The 22,879-nt window shown below is 40.7% G+C and overlaps 2 long non-coding RNA genes across 3 annotated transcripts in view; one reads left to right on the top strand and one right to left on the bottom strand.

Moving 5' to 3' along the window:
- The window catches only part of LOC143828764 (uncharacterized), a 73,221-nt gene extending 58,472 nt beyond the window's left edge, over nucleotides 1–14,749 (top strand). Inside the window, exon 3 of the long non-coding RNA XR_013227861.1 lies at nucleotides 14,616–14,749. This is a non-coding gene — a long non-coding RNA (uncharacterized LOC143828764). The remainder of the gene's footprint in view (nucleotides 1–14,615) is intronic.
- Nucleotides 14,750–14,949: 200 nt separating this feature from the next.
- Nucleotides 14,950–22,494, bottom strand: LOC143828763 (uncharacterized). 2 transcript variants are annotated; one of them, XR_013227859.1, is made up of 3 exons: nucleotides 22,446–22,494; nucleotides 16,944–17,020; nucleotides 14,950–15,078 (listed from the first exon to the last, which is right to left on the bottom strand). It is a non-coding gene; the product is annotated as an uncharacterized LOC143828763 (long non-coding RNA). The 2 variants fall into 2 exon arrangements; XR_013227860.1 differs by lacking the exon at nucleotides 14,950–15,078 and adding an exon at nucleotides 15,319–15,534.
- Nucleotides 22,495–22,879: the final 385 nt, after the last annotated feature.

Raw genomic sequence — 22,879 nt, 5'->3', positions numbered from 1 at the left:
ACTACTCTGGGATGGTCAAGAAAAATAAGTTGTTGAACTTATATCTAAGTACCTACACATCTGTCAGCTTCCACTTGGTACAAGAGGTCTTAGTTGTTGTTGTTGTTATGTGCGAAGTCGTGTCCGACCCATCGCGACCCCATGGACAATGATCCTCCAGGCCTTCCTGTCCTCTACCATTCCCCGGAGTCCATTTAAGTTTGCACCTACTGCTTCAGTGACTCCATCCAGCCACCTCATTCTCTGTCGTCCCCTTCTTCTTTTGCCCTCAATCACTCCCAGCATTAGGCTCTTCTCCAGGGAGTCCTTCCTTCTCATGAGGTGGCCAAAGTATTTGAGTTTCATCTTCAGGATCTGGCCTTCTAAAGAGCAGTCAGGGTTGATCTCCTCTAGGACTGACCGGTTTGTTCGCCTTGCAGTCCAAGGGACTCGCAAGAGTCTTCTCCAGCACCAGAGTTCAAAAGCCTCAATTCTTTGACGCTCGGCCTTCCTTATGGTCCAACTTTCGCAGCCATACATTGCAACTGGGAATACCATAGCCTTGACTAAACGCACTTTTGTTGGCAGGGTGATGTCTCTGCTTTTTAGGATGCTGTCTAGATTTGCCATAGCTTTCCTCCCCAGGAGCAAGCGTCTTTTAATTTCTTTGCTGCAGTCCCCATCTGCAGTGATCTTGGAGCCCAGGAAAATAAAATCTGTCACTATCTCCATTTCTTCCCCATCTATTTGCCAGGAATTGAGGGGGCCGGATGCCATGATCTTTGTTTTCTTGATGTTGAGTTTCAAGCCAACTTTTGCACTCTCCTCCTTCACCCGCATCAACAGGCTCTTTAGTTCCTCTTCACTTTCTGCCATTAGAGTGGTATCATCTGCATATCTGAGGTTGTTGATATTTCTCCCTGCAATCTTGATCCCAATTTGTGACTCCTCTAATCCTGCATTTCTCATGATGTGCTCTGCATACAAGTTAAATAGGCAAGGCGACAGTATACAGCCTTGCCGAACTCCTTTCTCAATTTTGAACCAGTCAGTGATTCCATGTTCAGTTCTCACTGTTGCTTCTTGACCTGCATATAAATTTCTCAAGAGACAAATAAGATGCTCTGGTATTCCCATCTCTTTAAGAACTTGCCACAATTTGTTGTGCTCCACACAATCAAAGGCTTTAGCATAGTCAATGAAGCAGAAGTAGACGTTCTTCTGGTACTCCCTAGCTTTCTCCATGATCCAGCGTATGTTGGCAATTTGATCTCTAGTTCCTCTGCTTCTTCGAAATCCTGCCTGTACTTCTGGAAGTTCTCGGTCCACATATTGCTGGAGCCTAGCTTGTAGGATTTTGAGCATAACTTTGCTAGCATGAGAAATTAGTGCAATGGTGCGGTAGTTTGAACATTCTTTGGCATTGCCCTTCTTTGGGATTGGAATGTAAACTGACCTTTTCCAATCCTGTGGCCACTGCTGAGTTTTCCAAATTTCTTGGCATATTGAGTGTAGCACTTTTACTGCATCGTCCTTTAAGATTTTGAATAGTTCAACTGGAATGCTGTCACCACCACTAGCTTTATTGTTGCTCAGACTTCCTAAGGCCCATTTGACTTCACATTCCAGGATGTCTGGCTCCAGGTCAGTAACTACCCCATTGTGGTCATCAGGGATGTTAAGCTCGATCTTGTATAGTTGTTCTGTATAATTTTGCCACCTTTGTTTAATCTCTTCTGCTTCTGTGAGGTCCCTACCATTTTGGTCCCTTATCATACCCAACTTTGCATGAAACGTTCTCTTCATATCTCCAATTTTCTTGAAAAGATCTCTGGTCCTCCCCATTCTATTGTTTTCTTCTATTTGTTTGCACTGTTCATTTAAGAAGGCATTCTTATCTCTTCTAGCTTTTCTCTGGAATTCTGCATTCAATTGGGTGTATCTTTCTCTTTCTCCCTTGCCTTTCACTTCCCTTCTCTCCTTAGCTATTTGTAAAGCTTCCTCAGACAGCCATTTTGATTTCTTGCATTTCTTTTTCTTTGGGATGGTCTTAGTTGCTACCTCTTGTACAATGTTGCAAACCTCAGTCCATAGTTCTTCAGGCACTCTGTCTATCAGATCTAATTCCTTAAATCTATTTGTCACCTCTACTGTGTATTCGTCGGGGATATGATTTAGTTCATACCTAAGTGGCCTAGTGCTTTTTCCTACTTTCTTCAATTTAAGCCTAAATTTTGCAACAAGAAGCTCATGATCTGAACCACAATCAGCTCCTAGCCGTCTGCTCATCCCCAGTAGCATATTGGACACCTTCCGACCTGAGGGGCTCATCTTCCGGCGTCATATCGTTATGCCTATTGGAACTGTCCATAGAGTTTTCATGGCAAAGATACTGGAGTGGTTTGCCATTTCCTTCTCCAGTGGATCACCTTTTGTCAGAGCTCTCAGCTATGACCTGTCCGTCTTGGGTGACCCTGCACGGTATAGCTCATAGCTTCACTGAACTACGCAAGCCCCCTTGCCACAACAAGGCAGCGATCCTTGAAGGGGGCGATCCTTGAAGGGGGGACTAATTAATTGGTTGTGAAATGTGTTTTTGTGTAGAACACTACTCTGGGATGGTCAAGAAAAATAAGTTGTTGAACTTATATCTAAGTACCTACACATCTGTCAGCTTCCACTTGGTACAAGAGGTCTTAGTATTGATTACTAACAAACAGGAAACAGTAATCTCTAAATTAGCTGCAACTGCATGCACTTCACAGTGTATTTTTGATTCATATACTATATATTCAGCCACCTTTTCAAGCCTAATTGCTTAAAGAAACTATTAGAATAATAATGAATGTTTCCTAGCAGAAGATGACTCTACCGTTAAGGGCAGGTTGTGTGTTCCTCTTCTAGGGATCAGCAACAGAAATATAAAATATTAGAGTCTAATTCTAAAGTCATATTTGACAAAGTTTGGGGTTTTAGATACACAAGTACCAGCACTGCACATGTTCTGTTAACATCAGACAGTGTTCAAAAAAGTACTCCCCTCCCCCTGAAATGTATGTTTCCCTGTAAGATGACTGCCTTGGCTACTCTCTGCATAGGCTACACTTGTTGGGTTGCAAACTTTTTTTTTTAAGCTGCATAGTTTGGTAAGTCTGTAAAAAGCATGCCGGAGTCACATGCTGCGGTGTCTGTTGTGTGATGTCCAAAGGGCTATTCAGATGCTTTAGCAGTTCCATCATAAGATCCAAGATGCTTTGATCAGGCCTGCAAAACATTCTTTGCATGGATTTACAGGCCTGACCTTTTGGTAGCAAAATTCTGTGGAAGCAAAACAGCAAATTATGAGTTTAAGTCTTCTACAAAGTAAAAGAACTTGTTACACACTTTTCTTTTAAAATGGAATAATAGGCTTTAAAAAAATAAAATAACATATCTTTACCTGTGTCTGCATGTATTGTAATCCAGACCAAGACTTCAGAGAGACAACTCCATCTTTGATCTATATTTAAATGTGCATCTATACCTTTGATCTATATTTAAATGTATATCTGTATCTCTATCTTCCTTCAGCCAAATCTATGTCTCTGTTTGTCTGCATGGTGACCCAAACAAAGCAACTGCAAACAGATAGACAGTGCCGAATGATATAGGTCAGAATCACACAGTGGAAGGTCAGACTACTTTGTCTTTTCAAGGCCAGACAGTTTAACTAGGGTTACCACTAGACATTTTAAATCTACTCAAGTGTGGCCAGTTTGTTTTGAGTCTTCTTGCCTTGCCCTTTTCTTTCTTGATGCCGTTTCTGTTTTTGTGCCAGTCAAAAGGCATCATTTTAAAATTTACTATTGCCTTTATATGAGAAATAATCAAGATCCCCTCTATCTATTCCAGGGTGTGCTTGTTTAATTACCTTTCTTCGAGAATATCAGACTGGCTTATATGATATTCATCTGTCATTTTACCTTCACAACAACCCTGCTGTTTTCCAGATAGGAATAGGCTTTTGTAGTTTCCCTGACATTGCTGTCACTGCCAATATAGCACAGTTGCAATGGGGGTTTCCATAGTTTTTTTCCTGCATAGTTCCCCTGCACTGGCCACCCTATACACATATACATACATACTATGACTTTGTCAAATATCTAAATTCAGGAAATAAGATTATATTGTTGTAACAATATACCATCTGCCTAGAGAGTTCTCTGAATCCCCAGCTTTTAAAAAGTCTCTAGCCTCTTTCACTGAGGTGATATACCTTTCCCATTATACCGCTGCAATGAAAGGGGATAGAACCTGTAAATGTTGTAATGTTCTAATGATATCAATATTATACTGCCTATTTAAAAAACCCAAGCCAACACCTCAGTGGAAAGGGAAGGAGAGAGCCACGGCAGGAAAGGGATCAGGGGAGATGGCTATCATGCAGAAGGAACCAGAAAAAAATTCAAACCTTCCCACCCACACAGCTGTTAGTAGCCAGACCTCCTTCTTACTTTTTAATAACTATAACTTCCCCTTTTCCTAAAAGCTACTCCTGTTCAACCCTGCTTTCCCTTAGTTAATTCCTTGTGTTTATGTTTCATGAGCTTCAGTGTGTATGTTTGTATTTTCCTTTAAATTCTTCTTTATAAAACAACTTTCCAAGTACTCCAGACTGGTTTATTTAAGAGTTTCTTAAGACAATACCCTGGTAAACTAAGGTAGAGATCCTGTAGACTCTTACTAATTCTCCAATTAAAGTCACTAATTCTCCAACTAAATTCAGGAGACTTCCCCTCTGGGTAGCACAACAGCCATCCAGGCTTCCCAAAGCAAAGGAGGTTTGGGAAAGATCAGAGAAAAGCTGGGGAAATCCCTGGACGGAAGCAAACAAATGTACCATGATGAAGCAAGACAAAAGCCCACTTCCCAAAAGCACCGAACCCTGGCAAATAACCCATATGGAAATAGAGGGTGTGAGGTAAATTAAGCTGAGGCTGATTGGCCCAAGGTCACCCAAGGAGCTCCATGACAAAGTGGGAATTTAAATCTGAGCATCCCTAGTCTGTAATGGCAGAAAGTGAAGAGGAACTAAAGAGCCTGTTGATGCGGGTGAAGGAGGAGAGTGCAAAAGTTGGCTTGAAACACAACATCAAGAAAACTAAGATCATGGCAGCCGGCCCTCTCAATTCCTGGCAAATAGATGGAGATAGTGACAGATTTTATTTTCCTGGGCTCCAAGATCACTGCAGATGGAGACTGCAGCAAAGGGGAGGAAAGCTATGGCAAATCTAGACAGCATCCTAAAAAGCAGAGACATCACCCTGCCAACAAAAGTGCATTTAGTCAAGGCTATGGTCTTCCCATTTGCAATGTATGGCTGCGAAAGTTGGACCATAAGGAAGGCCAAGCGTCAAAGAATTGAGACTTTTAACTCTGGTGCTGGAGAAGTCTCTTGCGAGTCCCTTGGACTGCAAGGCGACAAACCAGTCAGTCCTAGAGGAGATCAGCCCTGACTGCTCCTTAGAAGGCCAGATCCTGAAGATGAAACTCAAATACTTTGGCCACCTCATGAGAAGGAAGGACTCCTTGGAGAAGAGCCTAATGCTGGGAGCGATTGAGGGCAAAAGAAGAGGGGGACGACAGAGAATGAGGTGGCTGGATGGAGTCACTGAAGCAGTAGGTGCAAACTTAAATGGACTCCGGGGAATGGTAGAGGACAGGAAGGCCTGGAGAATCATTGTCCATGGGGTCGCGATGGGTCGGACACGACTTCGCACCTAACAAACAAATCCCTAGTCTGGCATTAGGACCACTACTCTGTACTAGATTTTTGTGGGAAACATGGAAGTCGTGATCCCAGGTGAGAAACCAGAGTTTTGAATGGGTCCTCATAATATTAGGCAGCCTGAGAAGGCTTTCTTAGACATTCTAGCTCAAATCCAGGTAAAATTACTTATGAGGCCACATTGAAAATAATGGAAGGGCAATCTTGCAATCTTTGTTCTGTGTGTTCCAAAGGAACATAATTATTTCCTATTTTAGCTGCATTATGGCCGTCACTTCCAGAAAGCCACATATGACCTATGCTAGATGTTTTAAGTCTAGATACTTGACAGCTGCGTAAATCCACTGCCAGTTTATTGACAAGCAATATCAATATGGCAAGAAAACCAAAAAGCAATGAATTTGCACTAATTCACTAGGCCCAGATTGCTCGCTCTCTCTCAAAGTACAGAGGAAACACTGCTCAGATTTCTGCCATGCGGCACTATCAAAGATTCTCTCTACTGTATTAGTCTATTAGTATCTTTAAAAAGATCTTTCAAAGGGGCATTTGGCTACATCAGTGCCACCTGGTGGCAAAACTGCACTAATTTTTGCAGAAAGCAGAATTCTTTGTGAAATGTGTGAAGTCTTGGGCTTCCCAGACAGTACGCATAATGATTTATGGATGCCCAGACAAATATTGCATGAACCATGACTTTTATGTAATGCATCTAATAAATATGACATTGTTGATGTGTAAATGCTGAATGCCATATTTGATATAACAATGTGATGTCTCTCTTAACTTTCTGAAAAATATTCTCAGTGATGTGCATATTTTACAATTTATACTAACAAATAAACTCATTGCTGACTGACTGCTTCCAAAACAGTTGCTGAATCTTTAGCATGGCCTCCACTGACCCCCTCGTATGTAGCTTAAAATAATTCCCCTTCATTCCCATTGTCTATTATAACAGTTAGGAATTTATAGCAAAAACAGAAGGGCTACTTTAAGGAAGACAAAATGTGCCTTTCTACTGGATATCAGTCTTTCATTTGGGTTATACAAGGGTAGACTCAGAAACACACCACAGTTCATGCATTTTGTTCTTGTTCTTGTTGTTGTTGTTATGTGCGAAGTCGTGTCCGACCCATCGCGACCCCATGGACAATGATCCTCCAGGCCTTCCTGTCCTCTACCATTCCCCGGAGTCCATTTAAGTTTGCACCTACTGCTTCAGTGACTCCATCCAGCCACTTCATTCTCTGTCGTCCCCTTCTTCTTTTGCCCTCGATCGCTCCCAGCATTAGGCTCTTCTCCAGGGAGTCCTTCCTTCTCATGAGGTGGCCAAAGTATTTGAGTTTCATCTTCAGTTTTTGTTATATCTCTATCCAAATAAAAGGGGCTAGGGCAAAAATGAAGATCTCCCCCCTTTGTGTCCTGCACCCATGCTTCCTTAACAGACCCAAATAAAGATAGCCATGCAGGAAAGTAGTGGGATTAGGACCTAAACTGCATTCACACCTGTGTGTTTATGGCTGCAGCCTATCGTGCATGGCCTTGCTGTCAAGAGAACCTGCATCCCATTGTGGATTTAGTACATATTCAGGTGCACATACATTTGCACAGTCGATTTACAGCAGTGCAGTAGATTCAGAATCAAAAATCCTTTATTGGCATATGAAACTAACACAGTAAAATTAGGATAGAAAGAAGTCAAGGTCAAAGTTGAATAAAATGACTGAAGGACTACAAAGAACACCAAAGGCAAATAACAGATACGCTACAAATTGTCCCTAACACTTCATGGCACCTTGCAAAACTTTAGCCGTGCTTTCTGTTAACTCAGAGTTATTGGAAAGAAACTTCTAAAAGATCAAGAAGTCTCATCTTATTTAACAAAATGGGGCTTAAGTATTTTGTACAGACACCTGTGTAGAAGGGACAATTTTAAAAAGCACAAGCATGATGGTTTCAGTGTTGCTTGTTTTATGTGGACAATATCTGTCTGAACATGCGACTTTTTGAAATCTTCCTAAAAGGATTGCTGAGGGTAAAGTGTTACATCTGGCCAAAGAAAAGGCTCTGTATGGATTTTGCATTTAAACCATGTATGCAGGCACCATCCATGGAATACCACCTTTTACTTCTGTCACTATTCTGCTGATTCTGAACAGGCAAAAAGTTTCCTTCCAGAAAACTACATGGTCCATATTACCCACACCTGGGCTGATTCTGCACTTACTTTGTTTATTCTGTTATGGATCCTGCTGAATCCTTCCTCCCCCCTGCCCCATTGAAACAGAAAAGTGTTCTGCATGTGGGTTGGGAAGCTCAGAAGGGGAGGGGGAGCCAAGCACAGCAGGAGCCTCTTTCTTTTCTTAAAGGTGGGGGGAGGAGAGAATTGGAGACAGCAGAGGAGGGAGAAAAAAAACAAGAGGCAAATCTCTACCGAGAGAAGTTAGGGATTCTGGAGCTTCTGCTGAGAGAAGTTAGGGCTTCCCTTTTAAGGCAAGCATGGCCTTGCCTGGGAACGAGGAACTGAAGCTTGGCCAATCAGGGTTTCTCTATCATGGAGCTCAGCAGCAAGTTCGGAACATGCAGAGTTCTGCATGCTTTCTCACACGATTTTTCAAATATTGACGGTTATATCCACTCTAGGATATTGGAGGGAAAATGTAGGGTCACTCCGGATCAATCATATTTGTTGCAGAGGGAAAATTTAAATCAGACAAAATCAAAATGGAAATTGCAGTCAGTGGAGATGGTAGGGACTGAATCGACTTGGGATTGGAATAAAAGCTCCATGCAGTTTCAGCCCTGGCCACTGAGGACAAAATGATTGGCGGCTCAATGAACGGGTTTCTCCAACTCCTCCTACTAGGCAAAGCCAACCACACACAATGTTTGTCTAGTAGCAGCATCTTTAACATTCTTCCTTTTCTTCCCATCATTTCTCTCTTGGTTTCTGAAAGGCAAATTTTTTAGCTTTGTTTATTTTTATAACCCTTCTTGATTACACACTTCATTATTTCCTCTCGGAATTCCTCTCTGAATCTTGGTGATGAGAGCTAAAACAAGATGCTTCATGCAAAATAGTTGCACCCAGACACTATTGGATCATTGTTAAGTGAAAGATTTTAAATATAGAGGAAATGAAAGAGAGTGATGATGGAAATTCATTGGTACATTGGCAGTTGTTGGTGAACTACATCAATGAATTAATCAGGGAAGACCAGACTCATCAGTAGTAATCTACCTGGAGATAAACAAGACTGTATCTCTCATAGTGGACTTTTTGGAAAAGTAGATTATGAAGCAAAAATAAACTGTGGGCAATCAGAACCTCAAGAAAGAGAAAAGTAACATAACCGACAGCCCAGACAGTTTATATCCCATTTCTGTTAACTGAAGAATTGCAAATGGTGGCCTGTTCCAGTGTGACAGAAGCACGTGTCTATGCCGGGGCTTACAGCCAATTTTCGTACCTTTTTGTCCCTTATGTCCTAAGCCACTTTGCGCTGGTCTTCACCAGTATCTGATAAAGTACGCATGCACACAAAAGCTAATGCCTTGAATAAAATAGTCTTAAAGGTGCCACTGGGCTCAAAATTTGTTCTGGTCTTCACCATATCTTGCCCCTAAGATGCCATTCAAGAGGTGGAATGAGATGATACTCTATCTTACTCCTGCTGGAACAATGCAGAGACTGTGTGTGGACAAGCTGCAAAGTTGGTAGAAATAACAGTGAGGCAGCAACACTGGGGGATGGTCCTATTTCTCCAAAAAAGAGGATGAGTCTGCACTGATGCCAGCCTGGGTTATTTATATCACATTATATGAGCAGCTGGTTGACAATGCATAGACGGGAGCGATTTGGCATAGATTGCACTGTAAAACAAAAACCGTGTTTCCAAATGCAGGATTTCTTTAGTTTCTTAGTTTTACTACCTCTGATCCCTAAAATTACAAGGGCTGCTGTTTATCTGCACTGATGCTCACTAGTTCTGATAACACACCATGGGATTAACAAGGTCAGATTGACTGGCACAACTTCATTGATGAAGTGTACTATTTTGGGTGGTATTATTTCCAGTGCTTGAAGTTTGGCCCAAATAGTGCAACCAGAAGTATAAGAAGCTGTCCGCTGGGCTTATTGACCTTGGCCATGTTCAAAACTGACGTAGTTCAAATCTGAAGCAATGACATCTGAAAGCAATGAGAAAGTCTTGCTGGCGGGCATGTCTAGGAGTCATGTGACAACATTACAAGTCAATATGTGTTTTCAGACCATCTTATAAACACTGAATTCATAGGCATGTGCACTCACACAGGCACACATACGTACATATCCAGCTAGCAACTTAGGTACATAAATGAGAACCTTTGCATGGCAGCCTGATAGAGAATCATATCAACAGACAAAGTGCTGCACACACAGTCCATCAGCCACATGTAGTAGATGGGCTGCCCAATCAAATCTCTGTGGAAAGCTACAATCAGCCATTCAGGAGTGAAAACCTGGAATAGATTAAATCCCTGTATTCTTCCCCCCCCCCCCAAAAAAAGAGAAAAACCTTGACTGGTATTATGCTTCCTACTTTCTTTATGCGCTTGTAGCCCTAGCTGCTGTGTACTGGGTCAAGACCACCATATATGCCTGCTAATCTAGCCCTTTAAAGATATAATCTCTTCCCCAAAGCTAGTCCTATTCCTGGGTTTACGTTTTCAATAAAGCGCGTTACTGACTTAGAAAGGATCTACATATTTCAAACATTAAAGCACTAGGCATTGACATGTATGAGGTCAAAGGAGATTGTCCCTCATTCCGCCCTCTTCACAAAGAGCAGCTGCTTGTCTGTCTTCAAATACGGCAAACTTTGTTCCATGGCTTCAGACCAATGCAGCTACCCATCTGACTCTATCTTCAAATAAGATGGGTTATCGGCAAGATTTATTCCACGAGCGTCTGTATGAGTTTATTGCCCACATTTTCATTAATTTTCAATGGTCAGATTTTCCCCTAATATTTGTTTCATTCTTTTTACCCGGAATAGAAGCTCTAAATTCATTGTTGTTCCCATTCATTAATAGCTTTTCTCAAAAGGAGGTTATAAAATACCCCCAATAAATGATTGCTGAGAACATGATAATAAATTCCTGGATTTTAAAACTGCAGGCTTAAAATTAAATTTAAAACAATTGCAAAAATATAGGGTCAGATCCCATGACAGTCTTCCATCAAGACTTCCTCCAAAAGAGAAAGGCTTCTTTCAGCAAAGAAGAAGGCTGTCTCCATCAGAATCAGTATTTCTCCACCAGAGGAAGTTTTTTTTTAATTCAAAGTTTTTGTTTTATTTTCCAAGATTAAAGATAGTACAATACAAGTAATCTACATTATTGATACAGAAAAAAATAGATTGTGCTCTTCATTTAATACACTTACTTCCCCTTTTCAATCCCCTTTTAACTTATTTTCTTAGGTAAATCAGATAAGGGCCCCATTGTTCTTGAAAGGCCTCTTCTCTTCATCTGAAAATATAAGACCCCACATAGCTACACAATGGTATGAACTTTTGCCCAAAGCTTATAAACTTTTTCACGTTTCCACCACATTTAGAAGGAGAAGCCTACTTTGTTACCATCTTTCCAGCATTTGTTTGCATGGTTTTTAACAATTTTAACGGTCATTTTTGGTGTCCCAAAACACCTATGAAACAATTTATACTTAACACAATCTTAGAGCCATCCACATTTCCACCACATTTAGGAAAAGAAGCCTACTTAGTTGTACAGAAGAAAAATATATAGGTTGTTATATGAGTATAAGTTATATAAGTGTAAGTTGTTAATACAAAAAATAGTAAAATAAAGTCTTCGTTAGTTACACCTCCTCGATTAGATGTCTCCTTTTAGTTATGCTTTAAGTTTAGACTGGGAGTCACTGCGGAGATATATTTACAGATTAGGAAATCTAAGACCCCACACTTACACAATAGTATAGACTTACAGTGAGCAGTAAAATATAGTCTTCATCTGTTATTCTTAAACCCACTCCATTAGATGTCTCCTTTTAGTTAAGCTTTAATTTTGGGCTAGAAGGCACTGCGAAGATATATTTACAGATTCACCTTACTTAGAAGATCCTAGACCCCACATTAACTTAAGAAAAGCCTCAGTCTTCTTAAGGGGGTCTCATGTCAAGGCTTGCTGCATCTTGTTGTTCCCATAGACTTGTGTTCTGTCCAGATGGCCTTGGCGTAGAAAGTGCAGTTGTACTCTTTCCCTCAGAATATGCATCAGTGAATCTTGAGGCAGTTGTACCTCCTAGGCTCATAGTTTTTAACAATTTTAACGGTATAAGTTATATATAAGTATATATAAGTATAAGTTGTTAATGCAAAAAATAGTAAAATAAAGTCTTTGTTGGTTACATTTACACCAGATGAAGTTTTTGATGATAGAGGAATAACTCAGTGGACAAGTGTCATACAGCCCAACACTGTAGGATGGAACCCTCCCCCCTGAAAATATTCCAAGTGGGATCTAGTTTCAGTTGAATTGAAATGGGTAAGATGCTGAAAATAAGGGCCATTCCACACCTGATTTAAAAAGAGTCCTGCTGTTTGTAAAGGCCATATTTTTGGCATTTAGCATGACATCGTAAACATCCAGTGTTAAGTCTGCAAACCAGGAGCTACATCCTCCATTTTAAAGCACTTTCAGGGGAATCCACAAAACTGGATTCACCCTGCCATGTTGTGCTAGCAGGATGAGAGCAGCCAGCAAGACACTCGCACAAGATTTGTGCGTTACCAAAGTGTCCGTAGTAGCAAGATTTCCAGCTCCAGTGCCCACCCTCGAGATGCCTCCCTCTCTCTTCACCCAGAATGGGGCTTTCTTTCTCTTTAAAAAAAACTGGCTGGAACAGCGAATAGACACACAATCGCCCAGGCAGAGCACAAAATAAACTTTTCCCAACCAGGTTGCCTATAAAACATGACTCTTTCCCACCAAAAAAACAAACAAAACCAAATCACCCCAAATATATATATATTTAAGCTTCAAGGCTCCAGATTGCAACAGGGATTGCAGTGAAAGGAGCCCTATGCATCCATGAATAAACAAATATGTGTTTAAACAAAAGTCTCATTTTAAAAAATTAGTGGGCATCATGGTCCCTTTAAAAGAGTGAGAAAGGTGATTGGCCACTTATCGTGATTGACAAGAGTGGAGTGTATCTAGTGCGTTCCCCTCTTCCACCATTTCAAGCAGGTGTGAGAAATGGCAGGAAGCGCTAGATAGCAGCAGAGGAGCCAGCAGATGAGGAATTCTGGGAGGCATGGGTTTTTTTAAATCGTTATGCCATTGTGCTGGTGTATGACTTTTTTTTTCCTGTGCAGAATGGCCCTAAGTGTTTTTCTTTTCTTTTTTCCAAGGATAATCCATCAGGAAGTTAGTTTTGAACCATTTAGAACCCCTGAAACTCCATTTCATAAGAGCCTGTATGTTTGGAAAGTAAAAATATGCTGAATCTACATAAATAAGTGCAGATCTTACCTCAGGACAGGACTATGTATATAATCTATTAACATTTACAACTTACAAAAAGTGTTGGACAATGATGCTCCTCTCTCACAGGCATTCAGAGGCAAACTTTTTCTTGCCTTCAGACAGCCTCCTAGCCTCAAACAACTTCTCACCCACAGCAACACCCTTCCAAATCCAACATTCAAAACCACAACACTAAAAAAAAAACACCACAGGAAAACATTTAAATCTTCCAAGTAATTCCATTGCTGACCTCAAAGTGGCAGTCCCCAAACAAAGAACTTGAGTTAATTCAAATATTCAGAACAATGGAACACTCACACACCCCTAGTCAGGGATGCTTAGGGACACAGGATTCTTACCTGACTACAGATACTAATCTTATGCCCCTCTCTACTCTAATCAAGCTGATTACAATGTGCATTGTACCTATGCATCCTTCACAAGCATTCTTTACAGCATTCTTTCTGTCTTCTAACTAAGATAAAAGGACAGATCTTCATTTCTACTCATGTCTGATGAAGAGTGCTTTGCCTCTTGAAAGCTCATAGTTTGAAAATCTACCTGGTCTCTAAGGTGCTACTGCCCTCGAATCCTACTGCTCTACAGCAGATCATCATGGCTGCCCTCAGAAACTATATTGGGTTGGATTCCACAGAACAGCTCACAGAAGCAACTGATGAAATGGGTCTTTCCCCACCTTCCCCAAATAGTTTGCGGTTTATTCCTTCCTTCTCGTATCCTCTCTGAAGACTGGGAGAGCCCCACAAATAAAAAGCAACATGGCAACAAGATGGGAGATCAGGCAACTTCTCTTCCAGCAGCTTATGTCAGCAGTGGAGGAAGGCAGAGGCAAGTTTGTCCCCTCAGCACTGCAGATAACCATACTGAAGTGCATTTTGTTTCAAGACTCTTCCAAACCTCAAGGAGGATTTTCCAGATAAATAGCAGACTGCTTGGGGAAGGCAAGGAAGAACTTAGTCCATCAACTCCTTCTGTGTGCTCTTCTGCTTTCTCCAACCCATTATCATGCTGAAAATGGCAGGCTAAGTTCCTCTTTCCCCCTCTTTAATGTAGAATTCAATGTACCTCATATCTTCATGCCTAAATGTCAGCTACTCCTGTATGCCTTTTCTATATGTGTGCTGATAGCAAATGGCACACCAAGACATGTGGTAAGGTAAGCAGTGTGTTATGAGGGACAAATTTGCCATAGCCAACTTCTTATTTCACCTGCAGCCCACTGTTTCTGGTAGAGTCATGCCGATGCAGTATTTCTAGAGGATCCTGAATGTAGTTGACAACTCACAACCTTTCCCTTATTCTGTTTCAGGGTCCCACTTATGCAAAACAGGCATCAAGACAACCTTGAGAAGCAGACATTATCATGGCCTATGCAGTGTTTCTTCAGTACACCTGACTGTAAATACTGATATTAATAAAACAAAAATGTCAAGATTGCATCCAGATTTAAACCTTTTGGTTTTCTCAGCCTTATTATGGTTCCATAGAAACAAACATTCAATTTGCTGCTTGTGTTTGTGTAGGGGTCTCTTTTAAAAAGCACCATTTTGATATATCTCTGACATATTTTCCAAATAATTTTCTAACAATGTGGACAGATTATCCAGAATTTTTTTCATGTACACTCAAACCTTTCCTTTGGTTCCTGTCACTGTTGCTGCTGCAAAAGCGTTAAAGAAGTCTTTGGCCAGCAAAGAGTTAAAAGCTTTTCTTGTGTTCTTCCAGGGTTGTAAAAGGAACTGCTGGAGCTGATCAATGGCCACTGTTAAGACCTGGAAACCAATTATAAACTTGAAATTTGTGATGAACAAAGCTCTGAAACGCTGGGATGAAAACTACTGAATTAGTTCAGTTCATTAAAATCATTAATAGTCATGAAATGAAAACCACCAGAGTCCAAAAAGGCTTAATGCCCTATCCATATTAATTAGATGGGAGCAAATCTGAAGTGAAAAGCAGCACATGCTTTGTAGAATTAGCAATTGCTCTCTGCAGACTACACAGATCTCTATTAAAATTCAGTTTAATTAAAATTGATCACGTTAAGAAACTGATGTGGTTAATTAACTGGATTCCTGGACTTCTTTTCAGACATTTCACAGATGTATTGTATGCCGCTTTCCTGGGTGACAGCTTGTGTTGCACAGTGAAAATCTTGATTTCACAGGTTAACTCTGCATGTTCCACGAGGTCTGGAGTCACATGGCATCTACCAGGAACGGCAGCTTCTGAGGCAAGGAAGAGAGAGCCTCTAAACTTGTAAAACTCCATCAGCAAAGGAGCCCCATCGGAAATCACATTTGACAGCTTACCTTTTAGGGAAATTCCAGTGTGTACCCACATCTGTCTCAATATTTCCTTCTGACAAAACCCTGTCATCTAAGCTAACAAAATATGCTGGAGAAACATCACAGCTTCAGCAGATGCCAGTAGATTTATGTCAATATATTAGGTGTGAATCCTACCCATAATAATTAAATAAACAATAGATAAGGGAAATTAAAAATGCAGGTAGCTGGAAGATTGCATTGTATCAACATCGTGGCCTGTGACTTTTAAACAAATAAGCATACTACTCCCAAAAAAGATTCTTAAAAATAGCTAGTTTTCTATACAGGTACCCTGACTACAATCTGAAACAGGCATATAAGTGAAAAGGAACCTCTAGGGGAAAAAACAAAACAAAACTCTGGGGATGCCTGTAGAAGCCTGCAGAATCAATCCCTGGCAACTCCAATTTAAACATAAGAAGATTAGGTCCTAGGTGAAAGGCCTCAATGTGGGGCTCCAGAGACTTGCTACCAGTCATAGTAGACTGATCATGACAGCTTAACCGTCTGACACAGGTCACTTTCAGACTGGCTTTTGACCATGATTTCGCTACCCAAGTGCAGTGGGGTTTTAGTACCTTTCAAACGCAACTTGTTTAATCCCTTTGCCTTTTGTGTGTTTTTTCTCCCCGATGGTTTTCCAAACCATTTTAGATTCAGTGTTTCTCTCTGATGCCATATATCTCTTGGCTGACTGCTTTGCCTGTTCCCATTGCCTCTGCAAACATGTGCTCTCATTGCTGACCTCATCTCCTATCAAAAAATTAGTGGTGTGAACTTGCAGTGGCTGTTTTGCCTCTTCAGGTTATGTTGGGACTTTTGTAGTACATTCCCTTTTTAAGAGCTCACTCCCCCTTTCGTGGCGCACAGCATACATGCTGTCTGAACCTCTACCCATGAGGCTGGGAGTTCAATCCCAGCAGCTGGCTCAAGGTTGACTCAGCCTTCCATCCTTCCGAGGTCGGTAAAATGAGTACCCAGCTTGCTGGGGGGTAAACGGTAATGACTGGGGAAGGCACTGGCAAACCACCCCGTATTGAGTCTGCCATGAAAACGCTAGAGGGCGTCACCCCAAGGGTCAGGCATGACTCGGTGCTTGCACAGGGGATACCTTTACCTTTACCTTTTATCCCCTTTCCCTCTTTGTTATTTTGAATGCCATTTGGGTAGCAGTGTGTGTGAATGAGATCTTGGAGTAACTGTGGACTGTAACCTAAATATCAGCAGAGAGTGTGATGCAGTGCCTAAAAAGGTGGTGAACTCCCTCTCACTGAAAGTCTTTAAGCAGCAACTGAACAGATACTTACCATGGATGCTTTAGGCCAGGGGTCTCCAACCTTTTGGCATATGGGGGCCACACTAGCATGCAAAGTGCCCAAAGTGCCTAAACCAAAATGTAAAAATATTATTAACCTACTTATTTAAATCAAAAGTAAACATTCAAAGGTAAATGAAGAAATATTAACTTTAATGCAATCCATTTTGGAATAATATTTTACTGTGGAATCTTTTTATTTAGCTACACAGGCTTACCTAGTCAGTGTGATTTTTGTGGCTCTTTTCTGTTAGCCAAGGCATTGATGTCCAAGTCAAGGTTTGTGCCAGACACTCTTAAAATGTCATGTAAATGTTTATCTGTAAGGCTTGACCTACACTTCAATTCCACAGTTTTCATCTTGGAAAAGGTTTGTTCACAGATGTATGTGGTGCCAAAGACTATGAACATGCTTGCACCAAATTTCTTTAGGTTGATAACTATATCAGGTATACCAGAATAGAAATCTAACAGACTACTTTCTTTGTAAATGATCACTTGTTTGTAAATCAATTCGTTCCATCTTTTAAAAGTTACTTGCATCTACTGGTGCTACTTCAAATGAATTCTGAAACATTCATATTTCCTTTCCAAGCTTATGGCAATCAGTGTATCTGTTCGGAAATTCCATGTGCAATAAGTTCAGTGCTTTGATGTGTCTTTCAACATCAAAATGTAAATTCCCATCCTTCTCCAATTTTAGTCCATTGCAGCATTAGAAGTTTGAAAAGTTACCTTCCCTAACTTGCTTCACAAAAAGTTTAGTTTCAAAAGCTTTCAGTTCAGTATACATGTCACACAAAAGCTTTCCTTTCCCCTGGAACCTTAGACTCAATGTGTTCAGATGCTCTGTGATATCTGTTAAGAAAGCCAAATCAAAAATCCATTCAGGGTCAGAAAGTACTTCGTGATCTTTTCCTTTCTCCTTAAGAAAGACATCACTTTCATGATGAAGGTTGAAAAAACATTTGAGGACTTAGTCTGATTATGAGCAAGGCCGTGATGCCTTATGTGATTAACGCTGGATACAACAACACACTTAAAGCGTTCCCACTGAAGAATTTTACTACATAAGGCTTGCTGATGGACGATGCAGTGAAATTGCATGAGAAGTATACCATTTAATTTCAGTATCTCTCCACTGATTTTTGCAACTACATCAGTTTTATTTCCCACCATATTTCTTTCACCATCAGTTGTGATGCTTTTCGATTTATCCCAACTCAAAACAAGATTTTCTATTGATTTACATAACTTCAAGAATACATTTTCTGCAGTTGTGGTGCCTTTCAAACTCTGCAGTGCATACAAGTCTTATGTAATTCTGAAGTTGGAATCTATTTACCTGATAAAAATTAGTAGTTAAGTAGTTCAGTAGTCTATAATGTCATTGCTCTCATCTAATGGCAAAGAAAAAAAATCAAAACTTTTTGCCATGACAACCAGTGACACATGCAGCTCTTCTAGTTCTTCAACACATCTGGTGATTGTAGATGCAGATAAACTGACACAACTAACACAAGATACCATCTCTGGGCACATTTCCTCCATTACTTTAACCATGCAGTTTTAAACAAATTTGTCATCAGAGAATGGTCTACCATTCTCAGCAGTACATTTAGCAACATGATTGCTTGCCCTCACATTAGACAGGTTCTCTTCAACATGCTTTCTAAAGCTATTTTGTTGCAAAAACATTGATTTTAAAGATTTTAAACCTTGTTTACTTGCACATCTCCTTTATATTGAATAGCTTTCATGACAGGATTCAAAGTGCCTTTTAATACTGTACTCCTTTAATACTGAGATGATTTCAAGACATATCAGGCAAACTGCTTTATCCTTGTTTAAAACTAAAAAGTACTCAGTAGTCCATTTGTCATTAAAGACATGGTGCTCATCTGTAACTTTTTGTTTCTTTGAAACCGAACTTCCTATTGTAGACATCTTGTAGGGTTTTTAGCATAGCAGCAGTTGCAGAGTTTCGATGTTATCCGAATAAATAAGAATATGAGTTGTATAATTTTAGGGATCTAATTCCTCCCTTTCCCATTAAATCCACTTCGCTGCAGCTGCTATTAGCTGGTTATTTTCAATTCAACCATGGCAAAGAAGAGAAGAGTCCCCTGTATCCCCTCTCCACTACAGTTCTCAGAAGCACTGGCTATATACACAGGCAAGGAACAATTTTTAAAAAAATGGATTGTGAATCTGGTCACAATCCAAAGCACATTAAATACCATTAAATACTATTAAATTTATTTCTTAATAAACACAGTCCCTTCAAGTTTAAATATAGTTTTGCTAATACGTTTGAATTTTAATAAGAATAACTGGGGGCCCTCCAAAAAAAAGGCAACTGGATAGAGAGAGTTAATTAGACCAACCTTCCACCTGGAACAGAGGATATACCATTAAATTGGTTTCAGATTATATGCAGGATGCACATACACATCACTGCTTGCCAGACAAGCCGCAATCATGAGAAGTAAAATGGTAGCCAGAGGGAGGAGAACTTGGCTGGAGGAAGATAGAAGAAGAATTGGTGCTTATATGCCACTTTTCTCTACCAGAAGGAGTCTCAAAGCGGTTTACAGTCGCCTTCCCTTTCCTACAACACCCTGTGAGGTGGGCGAGGCTGAGAGGGCCCTGATATTACTGCTCGGTCAGAATAGCTGAGTGCTGTTCTGTGCTGAGGTAAGCAAAAGGTCACCTAGCTGGTTGCATGTGGGGGAGCTCAAGCCAATGTGACATACTATAGTAAACCATAAAGCAGAAAAGCAAAACTGATCAAGGTAAGTTGTGAAGTCAAGAGTTACAGCTGCTTGCAATTATTGGAGAACATTTACCACACTACAGATAGATATGTACTAGAGATCAAAAACCTCTGAATTACAAAAATAAAAAGGTGGCTAGTAAAGATCTATGATTGAAACAGATTCTAGGTGTTGTGAAACACTCTGACTTCTACCATGACCTTTTACTACCTCATACATAGGACTTTGGCTTGGGCTGGTGAATGTATTTCTAATACAAAGGGCTTTAGATATAAGGGATTTAAAGGCCCATTCCACGCAAGGACCAATGTTGCCAATTGGTTCCTGAAAGTGGAAACGCTATTTTTAATAATGCAATTCGGCGTTATGCATACTTGCCTTTGTAGTGGAATCCAGTAGCGTTTCAATCGTTTCCCACAGGTCTCCGGACTCGCAAAAATTGCTATCCGGGAAGTGATTTTTTCTGTGCTTTGTCCCACCCCCGGCCGTCAATCAAACGAACAGCCAATAGGCAGCCGTTATCATGCTCCCGAAATGCCCCTTTCCCTTTAAGAACAGGGGTTTTTTTAAAAAAAAGAAAAACACACGTTGCAACGAATATGCCTTGATTCCTCCTAACGTTGAGAATCATCTAGCTGGCGAATCATCGTTACCACGCTCCCCTGAGTGAAAAAAAAATCCCCCCCCCCCGTGCACGGGTGCGATTTTCGGCCAAAAATAAAGGGAACTTGCAAACGGGGCTGTGTTGTGCTTGGTGACTTAGGGGAGCTTTAAAGCAGCTCTGTGGAGGGACTGTAACCAGAGAAGCCTCGCTGGGTGAATGAGGGCTCGCCAGTTCATTGCTTTCTGGTCACTCCGAGAAAAAAAAATGGCGATCGCTTCGCTGGAAGTTTGGAGGAGAGAGCCAGGGGGAGGGACTTGGCTGGAACCGCAACAATGGGAACTTTTTCACTACTGTTGCAGATTGTTTGCAAGAGTGTAGCACTTTTCGGAGGGTGAATCCACTTTTCTGGATTTCCCTTTAAGCGCTACAACGAATCGCTTTTTGCGGATCTGTTTCAGGAGTGTGGCAGATTGTGTGCGACGTCGTGCATAACTGCAAATTAGTAGTGTTTACAATTTGAAAGCCTTTTGCAACATTATAGTCGTGCGGAATGGACCAACGTATTACTTTATTCCCTCCCCCCACTGTCACTGAGAACCAATATGCACATGAAGACTTTCATTTAGAGTTTGCCTATGATAACTGCATAGTGTAGTAGCCTATCAAAACTTGAGTCCAAAGAAGGACTTAAATGAAGGACAGCCTGTGCAGCAGTTCCTCAGCTCTATGCAAAAAACCCAGACTGCATTGGGCCTCTGGCCCTATAAAAGGTTCCAAGACAGGATCACTTACTTTATCAAAAATTAAATTATCAAAATCATTTTAATTGTTGTTCTGCTAGTTGTCTGATGCAGGTATTAGTTGTAATTAAAATTTAATTTTAATTTAATTTAAAAAAGTAAAGTAGGAAGTTTACTTTTATGGGTTTATTAGTACACTGAAATCTGTGCTACATGTGCAATTAACTGCAGCAAACACTGTAGACAGTCAGAGGCATCTTCATTTCTGTTTCAATTTCTTCCTCCTTCCTTTTTCATAAAATACTATCTAACTGGAACGCACAGCATGCAACTTGACCTAATTCCCCTCTGGAAAACCATATAAATGATTGGTCAGAGTCAGTACTGTAGTTCAGGCAATGACCAGTCCAAGCAATGAAAAATATACCCATTTCTTTCTTTTCTTGCTCCCTGAAGGCACATGCCTTCTTACTATAAGGAAACAGAAGTTCTACACTGATGCATTCAAGAGCTATATGTCTTAAAAACCTCATTGGGAAATTGGATATTCATTACAACTTACTATATTAAAGAAGAGCAAAAGTGACAACAGAAACTTCCATGGCAAATTTTTTTTTGGTACCTGCTGGTTTGTTTCCTTGCAGTAGGCCAGGTTAGAAACAATCTTCTTGCTAAGCAGGAGCCGTAACATTAAGTTGGATCCCTCCTAATGTAAGGTGACCAGATTTTAACACTGGTAAAGCAGGACACTATTGACTGGGGGGGGGGGTTGATTACAAATTTGGTCTATATGGAGCAACAAAAAGTTTCATAGAATGCATAGAATGCAAAAATAGTATTGTAATATATATATTTTAATTTCAACATAAGTACAATTTGCCAGGTATCCTCAGATGTCACTCCAAAAGTGGGACAATCTGGTCACCTTATCCTAATGGTAATATTCTCTAGTAGTAAAAGTAAATGGTAATGACTGGGGAAGGCACTGGCAAACCACCCCGTATTGAGTCTGCCAAGAAAATGCTAGAGGGCGTCACCCCAAGGGTCAGACATGACTCGGTGCTTGCACAGGGGATACCTTTACCTTTACCTTTAGTAGAAGTAAAAAAATACAGTTTGTCTTGAACTGGAATCCCTATCTCACCTTACTTATCCATGCTCATGTAGCACAGCATCCCCCATCTTTTCCTGTGCCCATACGTAAAGGAATGATATGAATGATTAGTATATATTAAAGTTGTGCGGAATGGACCTCAGTCTTCCAGGAGAAGAAAGAGATACCACAGAACCTAGTATCTACCTCTCCTGAACCTGCAAAGCATAGAAGGAAGAGAGAGCATTTGACAGTTCTACAGAGAAGCTGAAATGCTCACCTGATTCCTCAGCTACAATCAGTGTTAATTCCTGAAAGAGAGTCCTTGCTGGACCATGACTGACAAGCTAATGACTGCACCTGAAGAAAGGTGAATGAAACTGTAAGAAGCAACACCTGTGCCTTGGTGGAACAAAGTCAGCAACCTTGCTTTCCAGACCTCCATGAGGCTGACTTCCTTAGCAAACAGAGCTTTGCCCTGATCTGCTGTCTTGTATCTTGTTGCTGGTAACCTGCATTTTCTCCTGTAGCCTGGTACCAAGACTCTTCTCCAGCACTGGAACTGGAACCTTGACCATTTGATTCTTCTTATCTACCCTTGGACTGGACTTGTAATCTCTCACTCCAGACTGGTTTGAGAGTCAGCTTGGTATAGTGATTAGGAGCAGCAGCTGCTAATCTGGCAAGCTCCTCCATATGCAACCAGCTGGGTGA

Source organism: Paroedura picta, chromosome 2 (genome assembly GCF_049243985.1).
Source record: "Paroedura picta isolate Pp20150507F chromosome 2, Ppicta_v3.0, whole genome shotgun sequence".
Taxonomy (NCBI): Eukaryota; Metazoa; Chordata; class Lepidosauria; order Squamata; family Gekkonidae; genus Paroedura; species Paroedura picta.
Note: the sequence above shows the minus strand (reverse complement) of the source record. Positions and strands in the feature narration are given on the sequence as shown.